The sequence below is a fragment of the Schistocerca cancellata genome, chromosome 10 (assembly GCF_023864275.1).
Source record: "Schistocerca cancellata isolate TAMUIC-IGC-003103 chromosome 10, iqSchCanc2.1, whole genome shotgun sequence".
In the NCBI taxonomy this organism is placed as follows: domain Eukaryota; kingdom Metazoa; phylum Arthropoda; class Insecta; order Orthoptera; family Acrididae; genus Schistocerca; species Schistocerca cancellata.
In genome coordinates this window covers 73,168,332-73,194,914 of record NC_064635.1, presented here as the reverse complement: position 1 = coordinate 73,194,914, position 26,583 = coordinate 73,168,332, and positions in this window count along the sequence as shown.

The window sequence follows — 26,583 nt, the reverse complement described above, 5'->3', positions numbered from 1 at the left end:
TACTGTAGAGGTCAGAGCATACATATCAACTAAAGAATTGACTGACACTAAACTATCACAACATTCCTCGATATTGCATTGTGAACAAAATTAAAGTTGCACTTGACATAAACTGGTCTCTATAAATTTACCACCACAATAAAAAAAGTTGGAGCCTTACAGTTATGACATTCTCCATGATTTAGTTTTTATTATTTTTGATTGAGCAAGGTAATTCATTGTATAGCATACAGCCTCTGTGCCTCACATTTTCAGAGCATTTACTCAGTCTCTCTCTGGCTTGTAAGATGAATGTTACCACTAGTATGGATGTGGTGATCATTTGCCTCATTATTTGTTTCAAGTAGATAGAAGTTCTTATGTACAAACGAAAGTTTCTCTAATGCATATATGCACGGTACAGGTAATATTCCCACTCCTCAATAGGAACATATGGTGGCTGCTGTACCAAGGCTTAATGTCTGAGGCATCAGCAACTGATGTCAAGTCAATGATTTGAAGATGCTTGACACATAGAGAACAGTTTTCTAGAAGACATGGCAGCCATGCTCGGACTGACCATCAGGAAGCGACCCAAGCACAGCTAGAGGCAACAAGCTGCATTGGCCTATTCTCTTCGACAAGAAAATAGGCTCTTCTGTATCCTAGAACTGAGTGGTATTTAGGGCAGCACTCGGGACAGACCAGACTTCGTCACTCCAAGTGCATTTCCTGGGCCAAACGCTGATTCCACAAGGAATCCATTGATCAGGATTCTCTTTTCAGAGCAGTCTCTATGACATTGCTACCACCCACACCTGACTTTGCTTGCCTGTGAGCTGCCAGCTGTGGTCGTATGGTATTCTTGACCTCCTTGCTGAATCTTCAACACTTATTTCACAGTCATTCAGTATACTGTAAAATTCTTATTTTGCTGGTAATTGTGTCTCTTCAAATTTCTTCCAAGAATTGAAGTAATTATATGAATAAACACCTTTTCTGATCACTAGACTGAGTAAATCTTCTGGGATAAATATTCAGTTGCTTTTCATTTCATCTCTCTTCAAATTTGATGAAAGTTTGTCAAGTGCAGAAGCTATAAATTTAAATGTGTCGATAAACCTCATCTTCAAATTTTCTGTTTTCTTACCAAAACTGATACATTTGTCTTTATTATTAGGTATTAAATCTCTCTTTTTTTTTTTGTATCATAACCAAGTACTTTTACAAACAGATGTGAATCATATCCTGACAGATTACATAAATAAATTGGTACAAAACTCAGATGTGTCAGTTTCAGATTACCATTATTACATAACAGATTTATATAGTTTCACAGTCAAATGATCATGATGACAAACAGTTTTATTTTCCTGTGAGTAATGACGCTTACACAGTGTACAATTTTTTTTTTTATCTTCCATATCATGATTGTTCTTCTTTTGTTATTGGTCTCATTTCCTCAGTTTCAGAATGAATTTTCCAATATATTTTATTTCCTGTTTTATACATTCAATAAATTTTTATGACAGCTTAGTACAACAGGGTCTTTATACTGTTGATTAATGTACGTGACATTAGCGTACTTCACATTAATGTACTTGGTTCATGTTTTTGATATTTCATTGTGTATGAATTTTCTGGAGTTGGTTGACAGTTATCCATCTTCAATAATATACTCTCAAAATCAGCATAAATCTCGAGTGAAACTTCCTGTGTATGTTGATAATTTTTAAAATGGATTTTTTCTGCTGTTTTTGCTTTGAATGGTTTTTTAACTGAACAATTTGATGTCTGATTATCTGCTTTTTCTTTACTATTGAAATGGAGTAAATACAAATAACATACAAATGTTACAGTTTCATGTCTGTTAATGTGATAAAAATCCAGCCGAGATAAATTTTTTATATAACAGTAGTGTGAATTATTTTATTTCTTGAAATAAAGGAGATTTACATGTCCCTCTTTCATACATTTTGTAAGTTTTAATGGATATATTTGATATTTTCCTTCAAATGAATAAACATTAATAGATGCATTAATTTTACTCTCAATTTTTGGAATGCTATCAACCACTACTGGAAATTCAAAATTTTCAAGTTTCTGCTCATGATCATTACCAACATTTTTATATTTTGTAACTCTTCCCACATTTTTATCTACAGGATATAATGCAGTTTTTATAGACCACAGAAAACATATTTGCTCATTATTCTGTACATTAATACATGCTTTTTTATTTTATCTGGTAAGTCAATGTAAGACAATCCCCTCAGTGGAACATATCTGTCAATTCTAAATTGTAAATCAATAATTTAATGTCCACCCTGATCCATATTACCCATTTTTGATAAAATATTTTGTTTACCATTCGTACATTTTTTAATTAACTTCCCCTTCATTTGTGATCCTGTAGTTTTCCATCTAGAACTTAAAATCCATAATATTTTTACTTTGCATTTAGTACTCACAACAAAGGTTAAAAGTTACTTTTAGTCTCTGATGTATTCTTAGATTATCATTTTTAATTTTCATAATTTTTGCTTTTTATCTCAGTTAAGAAATGGCTAGGTTCAATTGAGTTTGTTATTTTTAAAATTTACAGTTTGTAATCTGTCAGCAAATGCTTTATTAACCAGATAATCATTAATTACTTCTCTGGTTTCTTTTAACTCAAGCCATTTTTGAAACTGGAAATATTTTTTTTAGTGACTCATCTTCTTTAGTTTCGAAAATTCCATCATTAAAACAAGGTAACTGTTTCCAAAGAGTTCCACATTGATGTCTATTAATAAATGTAATTTACTCAGATTCTTTTAATTTACTAACCTCTTAAATTATATCTTTTACAATAATCATGAAGTTGAACAACCATGAGATTCGCCCTTTTAGTCCCCCTATTTATTAAAAATTAAAATTTATTGGATTTGTAAAAGGTTAAGATTTCAAAATTCAACTGGAAAAAATTCTTGCTTAGTAGGTATTTAAAAATTAGGTATTTAAAAATTAAGTATGGGATGATTTCCTTTCTTATTCCTCATATATTCTAAAACACATTTATTACATGTATTATTATGGTTATCATTATGTGATGGATAAAGTTAAAAACAATCAAACTTATCATCTCCTGACAAAATTCTTTGTAGATATATCAGATTATTGTTTTGCATCATTATTCATCTATAATTATATTTTCGAATGTTCTTCACTAGGAATTCATTATAAATGATTTTTATAATAAAATTTAGAAATAATTTTTCTGCAAACGCAAGGAACTTGTTTTTGATTGTACACTTTTACATTATATTCATTTAAACATTGTCTACACATCGTTCTATACTATCTTTTATGTATTTTTGTGAAGTAAAAATTATCAGTTGACTTTCAGTTTAACAATATTTAGACAGTTTGGATTTAAGAGCTTCCATTTATATAAAAAAAATTAACAGATTTTTAAATTTCAAATTTTTGTAATGTATCTTTTAATATATTTATTACCTTTGTAATTAGTTCTGGTGATTTATAACAATCGATACCAAATAAAGACAAATCAGTTGTGCCAGCTTGTTTGTGAATTCATTATATTAAAAAAAATATATCATCCTTGAAAAAATACAATAAACCATTAACATATCTGAATGCAGAATTTTATCCTGTAGGTAAGCCTGGAAACTGATTACTTATAATTCCTCATTATTTATATTTAAGACCACATTCATCCAACTATACAGAAAAATTCATTAAAGAGTAAAAATGTTATACCAGAATTGAGTTTACTACACCATTTGATAAAAACATACAAGACATATAATAAAAACATTTAAAATAACATAACTATACAGTCTTTGATACACTCCATCTATTTTTTGTAAATCCTGTGGCAAGAATGTTAACCAATCGGTTATTAATTCTTCAATCATATCACTATCTATCTACACTCACTTCTTATAAAAAATGTTAAAAAATCCATTTGCAAGTAATAAGTGATCAGATTTATTAATTTCACACAATGCTTTGATTAATTTGGATTAACCTTTGGTACTACTGGTGTAGATTTTAGCATAGTCGTATAGATTTTTTTTTTTTTTTCCTACCTTGAAATTTTGAATAGCATCGATGTCATCTTGAAATAATTCTAAATGTAAACCGTTATTGATTGATAAACATCTGAATGATCTAGACCAAATGAGTGACCAATTTCATGAACTGAAGCTTCAAACAGCTTTGTCTCATGTTTTGATATATTCATATCAATCTCCACAAGTACCACAACTCATCATCATCCATATGTATTTCTACTGGATCATTATTCCTCTTTGGAAAAAATGCATGACCTAACACATTTCCTTTTCTGTCTAGATCCTTTGAACATTTGTGACCATATATTCATTTTTGTGTGATCGACTCTTGTTTGAGATTAAAATATCGGTTATTGCTATCAAGATGAAATCTAATAGCAGTATATTTGCTTTTTCTGTTACTTCTAATACTTTTTAGATACTCCTTTGTAGAACCACTTGTATCCTTTTTATTCCATTTGTACATATTACCTTTACTATCAATTCTATGTCATTCACCAGCCACAGCTGGAAAGACAGCGTCAAGACACAACATTATCAAAATACATGAATACGACTCTACTATGATAGTAATTTAATACTGCAAGACATATTTAAGTTATAAATTAGTTTACAATAATATCACAACAATAAAATAGGTACAAGTATATAATGAAATTAAATATAATGATTGCTGTTGGAGTCATGGAACTGAGCTGCAGCTCAAGTAAACACTATGCTATTACTAGTTCCATAATTATCAAATGAATCTTCTGCAACACATCTAGGCTTAGTAATACAATTTAAAGATTCTGCACTTAACTCACCAGTTGTTTCAAAATTGTATGTGTCTTGAAATAACCAAAATTATACAAAAGTGTTAGAGCTTTATTCTTTTCAGAAGACGTTGATATTACAAACAAAAATAGTAGAAGTATCTTAATTTATATAAACCTAAAATGTTTTCACATATGATTAAAATAGTTGACAAATATAAAATGAAAATTTCTAATAATGATGTTTTTTACTTAATGGAGTCAGTCACTGATCTTGTCAACAACAAGTTTACATTAATAATAAGCAAGTGTTAATGATTGTAAATACAGATAATAATCCAGGGTTCAAAGGAAAGACATTGCCAAAATATTACAATATAAACACACAAACCAAGCAATTAGAAAAATTATCGATAAAGACCTGCATAAGATATTACAAAATGTAAGACTTGTCTCCCAGATTGGTTTAACTTATAACAAAAAACAAACAGATTATAGATGAATCTGGATTATATTCTTTAATTTCAAAGTCGAAAAAAGAAGAAGCAAAAAGATTTAAAAGATTGGTAACTCACAATGTGGCTCCTGGTTGGCTTCGTGGACACTGTTGTTGATAGGCTCGTTATCAAAATAGCATTTGACACTTCCAGAACTGAAAGCTATTTCAGCGATTTGGATAAGGAAGCAGCTAATAGATTACCAGATGACTGACTGTAATTAATACCTTCAGTGGCTTCAGTATTCAACAGTATGGTGAAATCCCTGCAGTATGCTTTTGCATCACACACAGCTCACTCAGAAAAATTATCCTGTGCTTAAGTCAGAAATTTTCATCCCCCTTTTTTTTGTAATTAGAATACTATGTCAGATGAGAACAAGAGCATTTTATGCTTTGCATCTGGTCACCTGAGAAGCACGCGGTAGTGCTGAAGTTTTGTCGAATATTATTTCATCTCGCATCTCGATAAAAATTAAATGACATTCGAAGCTATACTGTTTCCTTGCTCGTCTCTTTTTATGTCTGAACTGTAACTGCTCATGTCATTACAGGTTACTTGGACCACTGGCTGAACAGTGCTGTCCCAAGTTCAATGTGCCGGTGAAGCATAAAATGTATCCTTATGATCATACTTTACCATACCGGTCACAGCTTGACTTCCACTCAACGTGAAACAAAATCCAATGAGATTCAAGCACATGCAGAAGACTACATGGTGTAATGTCTACATCAGGTTTATTCTTATCATGAACAACAGAGTATAGTATTTATTATTGATGGTGTCATACTACAACTATGGAAGCAAGGGGGGAAAAAAACCTTTTTTCAATACAAGAAAGATTTATTGCTGGAAATTGTGTTGGGCCAATATAAAGATATAATTGAGTACAAGTAAACAGATAAAGTCACTGTGACCGACAAGGTAAAGGCATGGAGAGAAGTAGCTGTTGACTTTAATTCTTAAATCATCGGGACATGTCATGATTGGAAAAGTTTGTAAATGTAATACAAAAATCTTAAGAAAAGGACCAAGAAAGCATTGGCACATGATAAGGTATAATTTCAAGATGTACTTTCTAACTATTACATTTCATTTTTTATGTATGTGGTATGTAAACTGGAGCAAAAATAGTATCAAATCTCTCCAAGGTTGAAATGCATAAAACTGGAGGCAGTAATTTCGTAAAGCCTACTGTTACAGAAAGTGGATGAAACCTAATTGCATCCCTGAAGCCACATTTTTTTCCTATTTCCAACCCCTATGATGACGATGCAGAGTTTCATCCTAAAGTTACGTGCAGTGGTTTGTAAATATTTTGATACGATTGCATAAATTCTTTTGAAGCAAGTTTACTACATAAGAGATAGCTCATAATGTTATTTGTTATGTTCTTGTTCTGATACAGATTCAGATAACTCTGGTTGCAATTCATTCACAACATCAATAAACGAGAAGACAGCTGTAATGCCGAACGAAAATATTGCTCTTGTTGAAGACAGTGAAAATGAAAATGAAAGACAGAATGTTTACATTGAGTTGGAAAGAACAGCAATGCTCTAAAACAATGTAGCAACTTCACTGTAATAGCGCAACATTGTGTATTTAGCATGGAAAATAACCCCAATTTTTTAAAAAATTTCAAATGTGTGTGAATTCATAAGTGACCAAACTGCTGAGGTCATCAGTCTCAAGACTTACACACTACTTCAATGAACTTAAACTAACTTATGCTAAGAACAACACACACACCCATGCCCGAGGGAGGACTCAAACCTCTGGCGGGAGGGGCCACGCAATCCATGACATGGCACCTCAAACGCTGTGGCCACTCCACACAGCCTCTAATTACAGGTAGATATGCAACAGGCCAGTCAGGATTCTGTAATAGTATCAGCATTCGTCACAAAACCAAAAGAACAAAAAATGTTCTTGATAAGAATTACCAGTTTTACAACAGAAGATTAGAACGCCTTGTCTGTGAACATAACATCAAAGTACAGTGCTTGCTTGCGGAATATGAGATAAGCATGGAAACTCTCAAAATAGAAATAAAAGAATTGGAACTTAAAGAAATAAAGACGATCAGACTTTTAATCTGACATACTGTAAATTTTTCCAATCTTGTACTTTTTGTGTAAATACCTTGTTAATAAATTTCGCACTCATTGCATTGTGACTGCTGTTATCTCCGTTCTCTGTTGGTATGTAGCCTACTGGAATTTCTTTGTGGACAGTTTTCATCCTGAAGTTATATGCTGTGTTTTGATACATTTTCATATGCTCTGATAAATATTTTGAGGCGAATTTGTTGTGCAACAGGTAGTTTATAATATTATTCACTGTGTTTTTGTTCTGATACAGACTTCTGTAACCGGAGATGGAGAAGTAACTAGAACTAACGGAAAGAAAAAGAAAATCTGGCTTTCAAACTGACTCTGTACATTTACTCCAATTTTTTAACTTTTTATGTAAATACATTCTTAATGAATACCGCTCTCACTGCATTATGATCCCTGTTAACTTCATGTTCTGCAGGTACTGGAATGTCTGTATACACTCTTCCAGCAAATACACTGTCATCAATTTCAGACTCCTGCTCTGATGTGTTGACAGCCATGTTGTGCAACTATTGTAACTGCTGCATAATTTACTAAACTCAAACAGAGAAATCATCTTTGTATTAAGCCAAACATTCTCTCAGCAGAAAATCTTGTATTCTTTTAGGCACGATTATAGATCCTCTCAGCATCTGTTTCTTCACAAAGTAGTGGCATCAACAAATGCCTGCAACACTAATAGCCACTGTCTCCCAGAAGTATCCCTTCCAGAATTTCTCCTGTTTCCAACAGAGGATGTACACATGAGTTTCCAAAAATATTGCTACCGTGCGCAGATCAGGGCCATCTACTTATGATATTTAAACGTAGGAGCTTAGCTGATGATACAAGTATAGGAATCACACACAAGAAGCAATAATCAGCTGAGGAAATTGCAAATAATGTCTTTCAGAAAATTGTTAAGTGGTTCTCTGCAAATGGGCTATCACTAAATTTTGAGAAAACACAGTTTATACAATTCTGTACAGTAACACCATTGATAAATATAGATTACGAACAGAAGTCTGTTGCTAAGGCACAATACTCCAAATTTCTGGGTGTGTACATTAATGAGAAATTGAAATGGAAGAAGCACATTGATGATCTGCTGAAACGATTAGGTTCAGCTACTTATGCTATTAGGTTTTTTGCGAACTTTGGTGATAAACATATCAGTAAATTAGCCTACTATGCCTATTTTCATTCACTGCTTTCATATGGCATCATCTTTTGGAGAAATTCATCATTAAGAGAGAAAGTAATCATTGCACAAAAGCGTGTAATCAGAATAATAGCTGGAGCCCACCCAAGATCACGTTGTAGACATTTATTTAAGAAACTCACGATATTCACAGTACCTTCACAATACATATATTCATTTATGAAATTTGTCATTAATAACCCATCCCAATTCAAAAATAATAGCAAAGTGCTCAGCTACAACACTAGAAGAAAGGATGATGTTCACTATTCTGGATTAAATCTCACTTTGGCACAGAAAGGGGTGAATTATGCTGGCACAAAAATCTATACTATTTGCCAAATAGCATTAAAAGTCTGACAGATAGTCAACCAACATTTAAAAGCAAATTAAAATAATTTATGAATGACAACTCCTTCCACTCAACAGATGAATTCTTAGATATGTAAAAAAATTAATTAATTACCTAATTAATTATTTTGTGTAAAGAAAACCTATGTTAAAGTGACACGTTCCACATCATTACGAAATATTGTATTCATGATCTATGGAACAAGCATAAATGTATGTATGTATGTACAAAACATCAGCTTAAATGAGTTGTTATTTAATTCCAAGAGTGGGTTCACCCTTTCATGTAAGGTGCAGGGAGCTTGCTGGACCTAGTCGTTTAAATGTTTCAAATGGCTCTGAGCACTATGGGACTTAACATCTGAGGTCATCAGTCCCCTAGAACTTAGAACTACTTAAATCTAACTAACCTAAGGACATCACACACATCCATGCCCAAGGCAGGATTCGAACCTGTGACCATAGTGGTCGCGCGGTTCCAGGCTGAAGTGCCTAGAACCACTCGGCCACACCGGCTGGCAAGGCCTAGTCATCATTGTCCTCAGTGCACACATCTGAACTCTCAGATACCTGTAAAGTAAACGAAAGGAAACAATGTAATTCATATCACGTAGGGTTGTTGCACACAGAATATTTTCCAACAGTGGTCCAGAACGCTCGGAAAACATAGAGTATGGCATGGTTTCAATGTATGGAATGGAATAGCATGATAATGTTATAATTATCTTTGTGAACAATAAAGTGGAGAAAGTAGTAACAAACAGAAAAAAAATCAGAGATCTGACGTGGGTTCAAACACATGATGCATTGCATAGTAGTCATGCAAGCTCTTTGCCACTGACTGATATGAATGAGTGTCATGAGGTTAGGTATTTCAAGACTTGCTTATGTTCTATTTATCGGCGCACATACATGGAACTGTCATAGCAATTTAAGGGCATGTTTAGTTGTTAAAAATTTAATATGAATTGCAAAGTTACTACTGCTTGGGCTGGGAGAGAAAATATATAAGAGATTCTGAATAGTTACTAGTTGCTGTTAAAAAATCCTGTACTTTTGTTCATTGCAAACGTTTTGAATGTTCCTTTCCTACTCTGCTGCTAAGTGTCTATATAATGCCTTTGAACTAATCATATAAATTACAAGTTGTCTCCCAAAAGCTATTATAATATTGATCATTATGCACACACTGTAGCTGACAGTTCCCTTAACCTAAGCTTGCAGATCGAAAAAATTATTTTGAGAATCACTGGGGTGGGAGTGGCTTAGTATCATATTTACTTACCATTTTTTGTGTTAATAACAACTTTTTTATTATTTCAATTGGAATCTACAAAGAAAAAAAAAAAAACAAATGCGATGAATCATAATGCCACAACACTATAGGCTGACAATTAGAGTTGAGCCTGACTTTGAACTGCGAATTTTTGCCAGTCAAATACGATCTGACTTCATGGTGATATCATCTGGTATTAATGTTTATACAATGCAGATTTTCAGGTTACGCTTTGATCTGAGGTCATGTTCTGTCTTAATCTGTGGGTTAAATGCTTTATGCAATCAGCCTTTAATGTATAGTCATGATCTGGACTTTTAATTGGTGGAAATGCAAATTCATCTGGAACATCAAATTCTTTTGGATGAAAATGATGATAAGGAACCATTTGTTTATCAAGCTCTCTATTTCCTTCAATAACTTTCAGAACACTATGACCTAAACCTTCTATTCCTTGTTTTACTTGTTTGACTGCATCGAAAACATGTTGATCTTCTTTTTTACATTTTTCACATTCTGTTCTTGGTAGTTTCTTCCATTTTTAAACTTTCTTTTACTTGCTCTTTTACTCTTCTATTTTGACTGGCTTTTTCAACAAGTGCTGGGTCGCATTTCAGAAACATTTACCAAAGGTTAAAAAGAAGATCAGTTACATATTACATTTTTATTTTAAAGCTCAACGTTCAACAATCATGTTCAATATTCTTGTTTAATGTTCATGTTGTTAGAAAATCAAGAATAAAGATTTGTTACCCTTGTGTTATTATGAAATTCTATATTTTATATCTGAACTTGCCTTCATTTGGTTTCCTAGTCATGTATATCATGAAAAATACAAATTGATCATTCCAACATTTACTCTACTTTTTTTTTTTTTTTAAATCGTCAAATTCAAAATCACCTCCAATGAGCTTATGATAAATATTTAAATTTGTGTCATCTTGTCTGAAAATATTAAAATTAATACAGGGTGCGTCAAAAAAATGTATACTCACTTTGAACTGTCATAGACAATTTATTTCCCGTTCTACAAGGTTAGATATCTGTGAGAAGGTAATGTTATGTTTCTTCAACAGGTGGCAGCAGTGACAAGGAAGTAACTGTAGCATGGCGGACGTGTGTTTGAGCTTTGAAGCACGGAAGCTGATACAGTAGAGCGTCGATTATCCAAAGTAATTGGGGGTCGTTCGGAAAACTGGTTTGTGGATAATCAAACTGTACATGTTTATTTGCCAAAAAGAAGTACTGTACAGTAAATTTATTCATAAAAACAGGCATCTATTTTAGTGTTACAAAGTAACATACAAAAGCAACTTCAGTAGGAATATATATATGATGTCATATAAGCTCGACTGTGTGGACAATGTACATGAAGAGTACAATGATGTTGATAAGTGTTTAATAAGTGAAAGAGAAACTGAAACAGATGTTGAACCATGTAGTGAACCATCCATGTTGGACAGGGAGCCACAAATCCAATCTCCAGTGAAACATAGTAAAGGACAATTGTTGTCCAAGGAGCAGGTGCTAAGCATAATTACATACATGGAAGGTCATCCGCAGCATAGTAAAAAAGAACAATTATGAACAGATTTTGTATGAGTCTGTAGCAATATTGTCGCGTAGAGGAAGGTGTAAGTAGATGAATGATGAACACTAACTTCACTTCACGAAGGTTTACTCAGCACTTACACATACAGGAGTGTGGAGCGAACTGCCTCCGGTCAGAACACATACAATATATATACAGCTACAGAACATTCCAGTACAATGTTTCTTGCCATTTGTGGATACTTCTACAATGTACTCGAATCGAATATGGAAATTAAAATTGTACAGAGCAGGTGAGTTTTGAACTCAGGACCTTCGATACAACAGTATAGTGTCATATCCACTACACCACAGTGCTACTCAGCAGCTTTTGTGACATTACTCCCTCCTTAAGCGAACAGCGTCTCGATGTTACGTCGTCCTAGTTCGGGAACGAGTCATCGGTCCTGCGTACTTCGACTCCCAATGACTGATGATCATCCTAGCTGTGATCTTCTTAGAACTTCCCTTGCTCCTACGTTCTTTGTTACCTTTCTGCTTGTTGCATGTTGCTGGAGCTTCAAATTTATCCTGGGTAAATTTACAACCCCATAAGGTCCAAAGCAGCGCCTGAGGAGCTTCTCAGAGAGACCAACCTTCCAAACAGGAGTGAAGATCCAGACGACGTCACCAGACTGGTAGACAACAGGGCTGTGGCTCGTGTCATACATTCGGCTATCGTTTTCTTGAGCCTGCAGCGTGCGGAGTTGAGCTAACTGCCGAGCTTCCTCAGCTCTGGTTAATACCTGGCCGATGTAGTCGTCGTCCACGTCATCAGAATGTAATGGACACACAGTGTCCATCGTCATGTCGCCCTTCGCCCAAGGCAGTCGTCATGTGGTGAGTAATGTTGCACCGAAGGTTTATCTCTGCCACAAGATTCGATTGAAAAACTTTTCCTCGATCTGTAATTAACGACCTTGGGGCACCGTGTTTTAATACTATGTCTTCCACGATGAATTTTGCTACCTTGAATACTTCGGCTGTTTTCACGGGTAATGGCATAGCGCGTCAGATAATCAATGCAAACAATAATCCATCTATTGCCACTAGCAGACGTTGGAAATCATCTGACGAAGTCAATCCCAACACGCTGGAAAGGCGTTTCGGCTGGTGGAATTGGTATGAGTCTGCCAGGTGGTTTCTGCCTTTCTCCTCTGACACTCTCGACAGTGCGACACAGTGACAGACACTCCTAAATAAACCTGGTCAGAAAAATCTCTTGCGGATCATATCGTATGTCTTAATAAATCTTAAATGTCCGGCCTCAGGTGTGTTATGGATTTTCTGTAGAACATGTAAGTGCATGTGTTTAGGAATCACTGGTAGCCACCTCTTTCCAAACGGATCAAAGTTTTTCTTGCAAAGTAATCCATTAAGTACCTTAAACTGTCCTGTCACATGCTCTGACCGATTTACGGCAAGCATAATTTGAGATATCTTGGCGTCCTTCTTCTGCTCAGCAAAGAGATCCTGGAGTACAGCGAGACAGTCACTATCTTCATCAAAGTCTTGATGGTCTTGCACAGGGTTTCTTGAGAGACAGTCGGCATCTTGGTGTTTTCTTTCACTTTTGTACACTATGGTAATGTCGTACTCTTGGAGACATAGCGCCCACCTGGCGAGTCGTCCTGATGGATCCTTAAGACCTGTCAACCAACAAAGTGAATGATGGTCTTTAACAACTGTAAATGGCCTTCCATAGAGATACTGTCGAAATTTGCACAAGGCCCAGATCACAGCAAGACATTCTGTTTCTGTAATTGAGTAGTTTCTCTCGGCTTTTGTAGGTGTTCTAGAAGCATAGGCTATATAACCTTCCCTTTTCCATCCGAAATCTCCACCAGAACAGCACCGATCCCATACACACAGGCATCTGTGTGTAGTTCTGTAGGTGCTCTCCCATCATACAGACCAAGTACAGGGTCAGTCGACCGCTACGGTCGCAGGTTCGATCCTGCCTCGGGCATGGATGTGTGTGATGTCCTTAGGTTAGTTAGGTTTAATTAGTTCTAAGTTCTAGGCGACTGATGACCTCAGAAGTTAAATCGCATAGTGCTCAGAGCCATTTGAACCCACAGGGTCAGTAGTCAGAGCTTTTCGCAGCACATCGAAAGAATCTTGTTGAGCACCACCCCAGATAAATTTAGCATTGGCTTTTAACAACTCTTGGATTGGCCTGGCTTTGATACAAAAGTCTTTGATAAAGCAACGGTAATAAGAGCACGATCCAATGAAGCTTCTTACATCTCTAACACATCTAGGAACAGGAAATTCCGCTACAGCTCTCACCTCTTCTGTGTCTGGCCGCACACCTTCGTTTGACACAAGGGGCCCAAGTATTTTGATTTCTTTTGCTCCAAAGAGACACTTTTTTCGATTAAGTTTCAGTCCGGCTTGTTGGAGATACTTAAGAACGGCCCTCAGTCTTTTTAAGTGTTCATCAAATGTCTCTGAGAACACTATAATGTCATATAAATAACAAAGACACATCGTCCATTTCAGGTGCCTTAGAAGATTATCCATCATTCGTTCAAAAGTCGTTGGTGCATTACACAAACCAAACGGCAATACCTTAAACTCACACAGGCCCTCAGGGGTGATGAATCGGATCAGCCTCATCTACTTCAATTTTCCAGTATCCCGAGTACATGTCCATGGTTAAGAAAAACTTAGCCCCCTTCAGACAATCTAGTGTATCATCAAATGGTTCAAATGGCTCTGAGCACTATGGGACTCAACTGCTGTGGTCATAAGTCCCCTAGAACTTAGAACTACTTAAACCTAACTAACCTAAGGACAGCACACAACACCCAGCCATCACGAGGCAGAGAAAATCCCTGACCCCGCCGGGAATCGAACCCGGGAACCCGGGCGTGGGAAGCGAGAACGCTACCGCACGACCACGAGATGCGGGCCTAGTGTATCATCAATTCGTGGAAGAGGGTAAATGTCTTTTTTAGTTATCTTATTAAGCTTCCTGTACTCAACACAAAAGCGCCAACTGCCATCCTTCTTCCTGACGAGAACCACTGGTGACGGCCGTGGGCTCTGTGAAGGCTGAATGATGTCATCCTTCATCATTTTCTCTACCTCATCGCGAATTATTCGACGTTCCATCGCTGACACACGGTATTCTCTGGCTTGTCGATTGATGGTCTCCAGTGCTAATTCAGTGCTTCACCATTGATTTGTCTAATTTGCTCTTCACCTGTGGATTGAAGCATTCAGAGAACTCTTGAAGAAAGGCAAGTAACTACTTCTGTTGTTCCTTAGTGAGTTCTGGTGATAGTCGAGCTAGAAGATCTTGTCTCATAGTGGTAGCGTTAATTTCGTCCACAGACTCGTCAGGGGAGGTTTCTATGATGCTCAGCTGTTCTGCAATTAACGGTTCTGAATTTGCTATGCACATGTGTCTTGAAAGAATCTGCGGTTCTCGGCGACATTAACTATCCACAATTCACCGAATCCATTCTTAAACGACGACAGAGGCTGGGATGACCAAGTTATTCTTCAGTGGTATGCTTCTCTTGCATTCCACTATAAGATCCATGAGCTGATACATGGTATGACACATTGCAACTACCTTTCTAGCGCTGACTGCAGCAATGATCACATCATCCACACACTCAGATGTGCATCTTCCTGTCCACAGTATCTCATCTAGTCTAGCATAATCTTCGAGTAACCACAATCTATAACTGCTTGAGAAACTTTCAAGAAGTCCCGTCCGAGATTGACGTCATGACTACAATCTTGGGAGATGATGAATTCTAAGGGCTGTGTATGGCCACTAATACCCACACAAATGACACATCTTCCTGTAGGTTTTACATATTTCCCATTAGCCACCTTCAGCAGAGATGTTTTGTTGTTGACAAATACGGTTTTCTGCAACTGGCGACGGTACTTCTCCGAAATGACTGAATATGATGCTCAAGAGTTCACAAGAGCTTGGGCTGGTCGGCCATCCATGAGGATATCGACGTAGTTTCCTATCATTTTTGTAGTGATCGACGGCGGAGGATTTTTCTCTTCGGCGGCCTCACCTCTAAGGTAGGTCGCACCCTTTAGTTTTCCAGGTTGTGGCGGCTAGGTGATCGGCTGGAGCTTCTAAACGGCGATGGAGACCTTGATTGGCGTGTTGGGGAGCGTCCTCTCCAGCGGCTAGCTTGCGGCGATGGTGATCTACGTCGTCCTGCACCCACATCTTCTTGTTCACTTTCGTCGTCCCAAAGTTGGCATCGGCTAAGATCAGTGTGCTGTCTTCTAGTGCGGGCGTCATCAAATATCCGCCGCCTTCCTCGACAATAGCGCACCACATGTCCCGGTCGTCCACAGTGGAAACATACTGGTTGGTTATCCTGGGTCCTCCAGACATCAGTCTTCCTTGGCTGTCCAAACAAGTTCCTCATGCGGCATTGTAGGAACTTAAATTCTCCTGGGTCTCGACTTTTTTACTGTTTTAAAAGGAAATGAAGGACGAGAGATTGGGTTCAGTATCTGTTCTACTTCCTCCCTTATGACCTCTTGAAGCGTCTCGGTTTTTTGCTCGCTGTGCAACCCAAATGCCTTCTGAAATTCCTCTCTCACTATCTGACGAAGAACACTTGTGAAATCAGTTTCTTCCTCCATCACAGACATCGATACGACGTTTAGAAGCCATTCAAACTTCTTGCGTATCACTCTTTTTTGACACATTGTCTCGATATACTGACACCATGTTGTGGTCTGTCGTTGAAACCTCCTTCAGGAGTAGGGCTTGATACGTGTCCTTAGCAACACCCTTCATGAGATGTGCAACCTTATCTTGCTCCTTCATTCGAGTATCCACTATTTTACACAGCTCCAAGATGTTTTGAATGTAGGATGCTGTCGTTTCTCCTGGACGTTGTGGCCTGCTCTTTAATTTATCTTCAGCCTTGCTCTTCTGTCGTTGTGTGTCGCCATAATACACTACTGGCCATTAAAATTGCTACACCAAGAAGAAATGCAGATGATAAACGGGTATTCATTGGACAAATATATTATACTAGAACTGACGTGATTACATTTTCACGCAATTTGGGTGCATAGATCCTGAGAAATCAGTACCCAGAACACCTGGGCATTGAGTCAATCAGAGCTTGGATGGCGTGTACAGGTGCAGCTGCCCATTCAGCTTCAACATGATACCACAGTTCATCAAGAGTAGTGACTGGCGTATTGCCAGTGGCTCGGCCACCATTGACCAGACGTTTTCAATTGGGGAGATCTCTGGAGAATGTGCTGGTCAGGGCAGCAGTCGAACGTTTTCTGTATCCAGAAAGGCTTGTACAGGACCTGGAAAATGCGGTCGTGCATTATCCTGCTGAAATGTAGGGTTTCACAGGGATCGAATGAAGGGTAGAGCCACAGGTCGTAACACATCTGAAATGTAACGTCCACTGTTGACAGTGCCGTCAATGTGAACAAGCAGTGACCGAGACGTGTGACCAATGGCATCCCATACCATCATGCTGGGTGATAAGGCCAGTATGGCGATGACCAATACATGCTTCCAATGTGCGTTCACCACGATGTCGCTAAACATGGATGTGACTATCATGATGCTGTAAACAGAACATGGATTCGTCCAAAAAAATGACGTTTTGCCATTCGTGCACCCAGGTTCATCGTTGAGTACACCATCGCAGGCACTCCTCTCTGTGATGCAGCGTCAAGGCTAACCTCAGCCATGGTCTCCGAGCTGATTGTCGATGCTGCTGCAAACGTCGTTGAACTGTTCGTGCAGATGGTTGTTGTCTTGCAAATGTCCCCATGTGTTGACTCAGGGATCGGGACGTGGCTGCACGATCCATTACAGCCATGCAGATAAGATGCCTGTCATCTCGACTGATAGTGATACGAGGCCACTTGGATACGGCATTGTGTTCCGTATTACCCTCCTGAACCCACCGATTCCATATTCTGCTAACAGTCATTGGATCTTGACCAACGCGAGCAGCAATGTCGCGATACGATAAACGCAATTGCGATAGGCTACAATCCGACCTTTATGAAAATCGGAAACGTGATGGTACGCATTTCTCCTCCTTACACAAGGCATCACAACAACGTTTCACCAGGCAACGCCGGTCAACTGCTGTTTGTGTATGAGAAATCGGTTGGAAACTTTCCTCATGTCAGCACATTGTAGGTGTCGCCACTGGCGCCAACCTTGTGTGAATGCTCTGAAAAGCTAATCATTTGCATATCACAGCATCATCATATGATGACACACAGTTGCTGTCATCGTGACGTCATCATCTTCTTCTTCTGTCTCCAATAGATAGCGATGTGTTGAATATGAATCTAACTCGGGTTTCTCGCCACGTAAGCGGCGGCTCTGTTGTGGCCTGATGGGAGCCACTGTGTCGTGGATAACACAGGGTTTACAGTAGCAAGTTATTTTCAGCAATTTACTTGCGCGGAGGAACTTGCCGAGCGAGTTGCGAGTGTAAACATATCGCCAAGTCGACTTGCGACCGTAGCAATTTATTGCAGAAGTGACTTGCTGCACTTTTTCCGCTTCCAGTGTGAACACCACGCAAGAAGTATCTGCAAGTAACTTGCAGCTTTTAAGATTTATTTCTGTTTCCTGCAAGTAGTAAACGCAAGTTATAGTAAGTATGCCGTCTGCGTAACATTGATATTTAACATTTTACTTAATGTGGTGATTTAATTTTATGCATCCATCTTACACTAGCAAGTCGCTTGCAGAAGTTATTGCCGCAAGTTATTGTGAGCCGCTTGCAGCTGTGTTTACACAGCAGTGCAAGAACTAAGCAATATTATTCCGCAAGTTCTTTGACAAGAAACTTGCGCCAACTACTTGCTGATACTGTTTACTTATGCTTTCAGTATCACTACCAGTGTCAGTCGAAGTATAAAATGACAAGTAGGAGTATAAAATGACAAGTAGGCGGGTGAGATATGCTGCAGTAATTGTAATGAAAAACGTGAAAAAGAAATAGGGAAGTATTTGGGTTAGAGAGTGGATAATGAGAAGATCGCAAAATGGTGCCTATAATAACCTTTTGCAAGAACTTAGTATCGAGAGCATGGATACTTTTGAAAACTTTTGCAGAATGTACTCAAATGATCTGGAGTGTCTGCTGACGTTAATAGCGCCCATCATATCCAAATGAGACGCAAACTTCCGTACTGCTATTTCAGCATAGGAACGTTTGCTAGTCACTCTACAATTTATAGCTACAAGCGAACTACGAATAAAATAGGCCTTTTCATTTATTTATGTGAAACATACAACCAAAAAAAGTTTTAATTTTGTAATCTTTTCTTTGTAGGAGACTCATACAACTCCCTAATGTACTTGTTTCATATTCCCGTCAGGACGATTTCTCTGATCGTACCCAATGTATGTAGAGCCATTTTTGACATCTTGAAAAGGGAAAATTATTTGAAGGTATGTGAAAACACGACAATGAAATTAAATTTTTATTGAAATAAACTGCATTTTACAGATTGATATGCTTATAAAAAGTTTTTTTTTCTAATGCTCATAAAATGGAAAGTGACAAGCTAATTAAATAGAACATGTAATAATTACACATCGTCTTTTTCTAGACTCCTAAAACAACAAGCGATTGGATGCAAGTGGCAAAGGGGTCGTGTCTTCAAGTTATGCTACTTTCTCTGTACTTCTTTCACAGATGTGTCGAATATCGGCAAGATTTCATTTAGTGTGCTCATCTTCTTCACTCTATCCTTAAAGTCCCGGTTATGCACATTCCATATTTCGGATAGAATCAAGAGTTCGGTAATTGCAGATCAAAATTATAGTATATCAGCAAGTAGTTTAATGTCTAAGTACAGCAAAGACACGGAAGCTCCGTCATGGAGAAGGCAGTGACGTTAAACTCTTGTGATGAAAAACCCATAAAAAGGCTTGATCGTCATTATTGCCGCCTTTTTTCCTTGATTGTTTCGTTAAGGGGTGGGGAACCCGTGTCAGTCAGCGAGACAATAATTAGATTGGACTTTATTGTCTTAAGATTAACGATAAACTGTTAGAATATTACGGAGATTAAAAGTGATGTACGATCTCTGACTGTTGGTAGCAAGGGAGTATTAAGGGGACTTTAGGACTTCAGTGCTAGATTGGAACTTCACAGACACATGGACGACAGAAACTAAAATTATCTGCTGATACGAGTGAATTCAGAGGTACCGGTATTCAGATATTAACGTGTGGACTTTTGAAAGTGTCATGTGCCGTTAGTTGCGAATCTGGACGTAGAGCACGTGCTTATCAGCATTTGCGGACTATTTAGATACCTCCAGGCTAGGAACCTTTTAAATAGACCATCATCCATCACCATCTTAATCCTTGAATATAGAGTGAAAGTGAAATACAAGAGTGCTGCACTTATTTCATTTGCCTAGTACTAATCAGTGAAGGTTTTACGGAACCAAAGCTATTCAGCAGTAAGTCAGCACCACCTAGCGGAAAGCGTAGGCATTAACTAACACTCTTACTGAAGTGAACGTTTACGTGTTTTACGGACTGCTTAATATGAACTTTTGTGACTCTTTGACGTCCCCACTCCCTCCGAAACGTGGCGCGAGCTGTCTCAATCATATAAGGGGAGAGTTTTAACCGGGCAAATTACTAAATGGAAACGATATTTACAAGACTCGCAGTAATAGCAAAACACAAGGCCCGTACCTCATCGGAGAGTCGTCACTGTCACGTCGGGAAGTAAAGCCAGAAAACCTACCGACGATACGTATCTACGAGCAGACGTCGACGTGGAGTACCTAAAAAGGGATCACATAATGCTAGACTTCCTATCAACTCATCCAAGTACTGGTCAGCCTTCCGCTGCCTTACCGGATCAACCTCCCCCCCCTACTACCCTCTCCTTCATGATAACCAACCCTTCCCTGACTACATTAGTAAGGCCAGTCACTTTGCCTCCTACCTCTCCGATATCTTTACCATCCCAGATGATCCCCAGTTCAATTACTCCCTCTTCCCGGATGTCCGTGATCAAACTGACACGTCTGTCCCTCCCCTCGCTCCTGGTTTCCAGTACTTGGTCACCATTGCACACAACGAACTCAATGCCCCCATCACTACACTCCGCATGAAACGCAACACTGCTCCCGGTCACGATAGTGTCACCTATCACCACCTTCGTGAAGCTCCTGCCTCCTTCCTCTCCACCCTGGCCAGGCTCTATAATGTGGTCCTGTCCACCGCCTACTACCCCGACCTGTGGAGAACCTCCCGTATCCTGATGTTCATTAAACCTGACAAACCGCCATCCACTGTCTCCTCCTACCGTCCCATCAACCTTACCGCGGTCTTCAGCAAGGTCCTGGATACCATCCTTACCCAACACATCCAACAGCATCTCCGCTAGCACCACCTCCTTCCCTTTACCCAGTGTGGCTTTCGGCCATCCTTCTCTACCAATGACCTTCTTCTTCACCTCACTGACCTCCTCTCTGTACAGCTCAACTCCTGTCGCTCCGCTGTCTTCCTCTCCTGGACCTTGAATGCACCTATGACCATGTGTGGCATTCCGGTCTCCTCTTCAACTCTTCAAGCTCCAAACCTTCGCCCTTCCTATCAACTACATCTGTCTGATCGGATCTGTGGTGTGCGTACTGTAAGACCTTTCGTACACACACCATCAGATTATTTGACTTGTCGCTCTAACGAAGTAGGCGAGTGTCAGCAATATGTCTCGTGGTCTTATCGTGGCGTGTTTATCTTCTGCCGTTAGGTCAGATGATAGAAATGCCACTTGCATGCTTAGAGTAGGAGATTGACGGTGAGCAACTTTAAACAGAAGTTGATTAATTTTCACACACATTTATTAAAATAATAAAAAGCATAGACCTTACTTAACTTGATTCTGGATGCTATTTACGATTGACAATCTGAAGTTCCTTTGGTCTTGGTACGTTAATCTTATTCTCACATATCTCTGATACTTGACAATGTGTCTATACATTTCTCTTCATGGCTATGTACAGGAATATGATAATCTTAGTAGGCACAGACTGCAACTTGACTATAGACTGGTACAGACTAATGCAGACTAATGCAGACTGACTGATCGGAGGTCTGTACACTCTTTATAATACCTCGTGCATTCAGATACCACTGCGCGAGTGTGATCCGCGAGGAGAAAAGGTTCTACGTTAGCATCAATCTCATTGGCTGCATTACATATTAATATGCGGGTCGGCGGAAGCAGAATTTGGCCCGTCTCTAAGACAGCACCATCTCGTAGTGCAGAGACAGACGAGCGCTGCACCTGCGCTGTTGTGCTTAGTAGGGCGCGCTCTAGTGGGAAAGTTGTGTACGTGCTGACTACTCGGAACTATGTACACAACAGGGTCCTTTCTTTCCCAACATCCTACCTACGTCACCATCCATAACGTGGATTCCTACGCCTTTTTGCCCTCCACCGGTGTTCCCCAAGATTCCGTCCTCTCCCCTCTTCTATACCTTTTTGTATACAGCAGACATGTCGCCGCCTTCACCTCCATCCACCTTTTCCAGTATGCCAATAACACTGCCTTCCTTGCCCTCGCCCTCACCCTGCAATGCTGCCAACACCTTCTCCAATCCCATCTTGACCGGTTCACTGCTTGGTGCAACCAGTGGTTGCTCAAGATCAATCCTTCTAAGACCCAGGCGGTCATTATAGGCAAAACCCTTCTGTCTTCTCGACTTCTATGTCACCATTTATGGCTGTCCTATCGCCCTCACCCCCACCCTTAAGTACCTTGGTGTCACCCTCGACTGTCACCTCTCCTGGCCCCCATCTCTGGACAATCCAAGCCAAAGCACACTCCCAACTCCATCTCCCCAAGCTCCTCTCTGGCCGCACATGGGGTCTGAACCCATCCACCATCCTCCACCTCATCGACCCTATCCTGTGCTGCGCCCACCCTGCCTGGATCTTCGCCCCTCCTACTGTTTACAAATCCCTTCAAGTCTTAGAACACCATGCTCTCCGCCTCGCCTATCGCATCCATCTCCCCTCCCCCATGTGGATCATGTACTACCTTATTCCGTTCCCACACCTCTTCCTTTTTCTGGAACGGATACAGATCCACTACACCTCCCATAAACTTGATCCCCCTCACCCGCTTGTCTCTTCCATCCTCTCCCACCCCCATCCGCTGCCGCGCCTGTATTCCCACATCCCACCTACTCTCCATCTCTCCACTCTCCATACCCTCTCCCAAGGTGGCTTCCACCAGCTCCCCCTCCCTGATGATGCCCTCATCCCCTCCAGCTATCCCTCCTATCAACTTTGATCTTCCTCTTCCACTTCCTGTATTTTATCCTTAGGGCACCCTCTCTCCCTTCTCTCCCTCCTCCCTTCCTCCCCCCTCCTCCCCCCGAGCTTCACCTATGCCCCCATACCTTCTCTCCTCGCCCAATCTCCTCTGCACTGGCATCTCTACTCTCCCCTCTCCCTCCTCCCTTTTCCACTTTAGCGCGCCGGAGATCATCGCCATTGGTTTTGTGTGTGTGCCGTCGTGTTTGTGCTTCAGTGTTTTCACAGCCCACCCTCCATTGTTCACGTGTGACATCTAAATCATCAGTATTCGTGTACAGTGCTGACAGTTTCTTTGTTTTTCTTCGCGTGTGAACGGCTTCGTGTTTTTTAATTACTGTGTCTACTGTTTTTTGTCCACCATTATGTTATGTTACTTCTGTGTCTTCATTGTTTTTCTCTTTTTGTGCTGCCTGTGGCTGAAGAGCGGCGTAAAGTTTCCGCTGCCAGCCCTTCTTGTGTAAGGTGTAAAATGACAATAAAAAAAAGAGTAGGGGATGCTTCACAACGCAGCACTATAAGTATCTTAACTAAATTGCAGAGATCACTAAAAGGCTTCTGTTAACTTGCGTCCTCGTATTTGTTGCTTCTGCATTCCCTCGCTACACAAAGTTTATTTTCTGCCACTGGAGTTTTATGAGAGACAGGATGACCAGACTGACACGTATCTCCAAAGCTACTGATGTGATTTTGTTCTGTACTCTTCTTTAACAGCTTTTTTATGCTAAAGATTATACCTTGCACACCAATTCAACATTTTTTGGGACACGGATTGGAGCCCATTGACAAGACGTACAATAAAGATAATGCAAATTTTCCGAATTCCTGTTTTAGTATCTACAGTCATTCTGTCACCGATACACAAAATTAATACTTGATTTTCGAAAGCGCAACCAAAATATGGCTTGGGATGGAGGAAATTCTTAATGTTGATGAAAAGGAAATACTTTCGACACCCATCTATGATCACCAGTTGTTTAAGTGTTCTGATGAAAATGGTGACATCCTGCAGATGCTTGGTGGCGGCAGATCTGGACTTGAGTTCCTAATTAATTACGTTGCACTCTCACAGAATTGCTCGCAGAAATGTGAAAATGATTTTTTGTTATTGTCTTTCTAAGTTTCGTATCATATCTGAGCGGTGTGTGACTTTTCACTCTGTGAGGCTTCCCTGAAATACTCCGTTAAAGCATTCCACTGATTAAGCGTTCACAGGCAGGCTCAATTGAGATCCATACTGTTACGGTGATTTGTAGTATCTCCAAGGCATCCTCGTCCTAAAGTGAATTACACAAGTATTATAGGCCTTTTGCCTTATCCAAGAGCTGTGTAACCAACTGTATGTTTCTCAAAAAACTAACTTCAAATGTGTTGATATTCCTCTTTACAGAATGAGAAAGGGGCCACCTTGATGGAGTGACAAAGAATATGGTATGATGATTACGACTGGAATTTCTTGTTTGTTGTCTTTGCCAACCATAGCAGATGCCATATCTGTGCATATATCACAAAGTTTTTGCAAATTTCCTTCAAAGACACATAGTACAGCTTTCGCACCTTCAGCAACTGTTTTTGCATCGCTTGAGTCCATCCCTAACAGTTTCAAAAATGTTGAAATTACACATCCTTTGTTTTCTGAGAAGTACAAAAGACAAGCTGTTTCGTAATAGTAATGCTGGTGCTCTTATCCAAAAGTATGTTAAACGAACTATCACCAACATCATTTTTAACAAAACTTTAAGTGTGAATATGTTACATTTTTTATCATTTTACTGCGTTTTTAGATAACTTATTTGGAAACACTGTTCAGCTTACTGATATGATCGACACACTGTATACGCCCTAGTGTGTATATGTTACGGCCAAAGCGCGAAATCGGACAAAGCAGGAACTGGCTGGTTAAGTCGCAAAGAGTTCAGTGTCGCTTTAAATTGGCTGGCCAATGTCTGATCTTTTCCTGATTTCAGGATTGGACCAGACAGTTCGAGAGTCGCTGGGACTGATTGGCCGAACTCCAAAGAAACAAGCAAAGCCTATTTGACTGAACAGTTTAAAATTGTATAAGTCAGGAAATGGCCAGCGTCGCTGTAAATTGATCGGCCAATCTATGATCTTTTTTACAGTTTGGGATCTTTGCCAGCCAGTTTGCGAAGTGGCATACACAGATCGGCCAGAAACAGAAGATAACTAAAGAATGGATGAATATGTATAATTTCAAGCTGAATTCAATCTATTTATATTATCGATCTCACTTATATAAACTTTATAAATCTATTCAATTTATAAATGTTCCTTAATACAACTGACATTCACTTATTACAAGTTCAGGTTTTATGACATTTGGAATCAAACAATATTTTCTTATTTCTGCATTTGCATCAATTTGTGGCGCATTTAGTAGAACTAGGGAATTGATTGTATCCTTGGTTACCAGTCAGTGACTTTAAAGGCAATATAGTTCGTGATGATTATTCTTCTTCGGCCACAGATTCCAGTGTGAGCAGTTTCTCGTGCAGAAATGAGAACTGAACTCGTTTCTGGAATATAGCTGCTTGGGAACGCCATGTTCTGTTCCCAACGTGTAGAAAGTGCCGTTGATGTTCATTACAACTGCAAGAACGCTTATAAGGTCTCCGCGACCTCTGTCAGCATCTGGTATACGGATGCGAACATTGTATCCAATTTCATCAGATGGGAATTTTCCGTCTGAACTTATAAAGACCTTTGCACGTTGTGCTTGCAAATTGTTGTGAGCTCCTGCCCTCTTCTTTCTGATTTCTTGTTTATTATAACATAGTTTACAAGTAATTTTCCCTTCATATCCTTTCTCTGCCTCATTACTTCTTCCTCAAATTGCATGCACATCTTTACCGCATGATATACAACAATGAGCTGTACTACACTCTTCTTCACAAACCACACAGAATATTTTCACCTTGTTATTGTCAGGTAACTGGTCTCGACTTCCTGACGGTTCGGCCTCCACAGTGGCAGCTTCGCTGTTGGAAGTAGTACCTAAATTTATAGCGTCTTCCTTAGAGTTTCTCAAGGTCTTCCTCTATCACTATGTTATCAATAACTTCCTAAATCAGATTTGTAGTATTCAGCACCATTTTTGCTTTACAGCCACACATTGTCTCATATGGTGACTCCCAGATACCGTGATGAAAAAAAAAAGAAAAATGGTCTTCCAAGAATTGGAAGAATCAAAGTTTCTCATCCCAGTGGGCTCAGTTATTTGTCTGGGCATCCATGTCATTATCATATTCTGGAACCTGCTTTTCATATCAAATGTCATTTTCGCATTTGCATGTATCCCACCTTCATCATGAATAAATATATGCAGATTTCGGTGCTTGTGTTGACATGCGACTCATTGCTCTACAGTACTAGCATCAAGCACATCAG